The following is a 1,791-nucleotide window of genomic DNA, read 5'->3' on the forward strand; positions in this document are numbered from 1 at the left end:
ACCCTATTTAAAAATGGGGTACAGAGTCAAACGAGTAATTCTCACCTGAAGAACTTCGGATGGTGGAAAAACATCTTAAAAATGTTCAACGTCATTAGTCATCAGGGAAATGCAAATCAAAAAAACCCTGAGATTTCACCTTACACCACTCAGAATGGCTAAGATTAAAAACTCAGGAGACAGCAGGTGTTGGCAAGGATGTGGAGAAAGAGGAACACTCCTCTACTGCTGGTGGGGTCGCAAATTGGTACAACCACTCTGGAAATCAGTCTGGCAGTTCCTCCGAAAACTGGGCACCTCACTTCCAGAAAATCCTGCTATACCTCTCCTGGGCTTATACCCAGGGGATTCCCCAGCATATAATAAGGATACATGCTCCACTATGTTCATAGCGGGAGACCTAGTGTGCACCCAGAGGCAGTCTGGGAGCTCACAGCACAGCTTGCTCCTGTGGCACGGAGCTTAGGTTCCAGTCCTGAGGCCTCTGGCAGGAGCCCTCAGCTCTCTCTGCTTCCGGATCCAGATCAGCCTGAGCGGCAACACCACATCTCCAGGTCCTGCAAGAGGCAAGAGGGGCTTCCGGGCGGCCAGCGGAGAGAAGTCCGTGTGTTCCGGTGAATCCAGCAAGCCCCAGCAGGAGCCTTCAGGTGTCTGCTTCGAGATCTGAACAGCCTGGGCAACAGAACCCTGTCTATAGGAAGTGCAGGAGGTAAGCTTGTGCACCATAGGCCACCTGGAAAGGGGCAACTTGCACTGGTGAGTCCAGCATTGACAAGACCAACTAACACCAGTGAGAACTAGATGGCAAAAGGCAAACGCAGGAACGTCACTAACAGAAATCAAGGCAATATGGCAGCATCTGAACCCAATTCTCCTTTACCAGCATGTCCTGGATACCCCAGCACACTAGTAAAACAAATTTGGATTTAAAATCACTGGTCATGATGCTGGTACAGGAACACATGAAGGTATACTTAAAGAAATCCAGGAGAAAACGGAACAAAAGTTAGAAGCCCTTGCAAGGGAAACACAAAAATCATTGAAAGAAATCCAGGAGAATACAAAAGTCAATAATGAGGAAACGCAAAAAACACTTAAAGAAATACAGGAGAACTTTGGTCAACAGGCTGAGGTCATGAAAGAGGAAACACAAAAATCTCTGAAAGAATTACAGGAAAGCACAAACAAGCAAGTGAAGGAGCTAAGCAAAACCATCCAGGATCTAAAATCAGAAGTAGAAACAACTAAGAAAACTCAAAGGGAGACAACTTTGGAGATAGAAAGCCTTGGGAAGAAATCAGTGAACATAGATGCAAATATCAACAACAGAATACAAGATATAGAAGAAAGAATCTCAGATGCTGAAGATATAATAGAAACCATGGACTCAACGGTTAAAGAAAATGCAAAATGCAAAAAACTTGTAACCCAAAATATCCAGGAAATCCAGGACACAATGAGAAGACCAAACCTAAGGATTATAGGCATAGATGAGAGTGAAGATTTACAACATAAAGGGCCAGCAAATATTTTCAATAAAATTATGGAAGAAAACTTCCCTAACCTAAAGAGAGAGATGCTCATGAATATACAAGAAGCCTACAGAACTTCAAACAGACTGGACCAGAACAGAAATACTTACCGTCACATAATAATCAAAACACCAAATGTAGTAAACAAAGAAAGAATATTAAAGGCAGTAAGAGAAAAGGGCCAAGAAACATGTAAAGGAAGACCTATCAGAATCACAGCAGACTTTTCACCTGAGACTATGAAGGCTAGAAGATCCTG

This window comes from Apodemus sylvaticus, chromosome 14 (assembly GCF_947179515.1).
Source record: "Apodemus sylvaticus chromosome 14, mApoSyl1.1, whole genome shotgun sequence".
NCBI lineage: Eukaryota > Metazoa > Chordata > Mammalia > Rodentia > Muridae > Apodemus > Apodemus sylvaticus.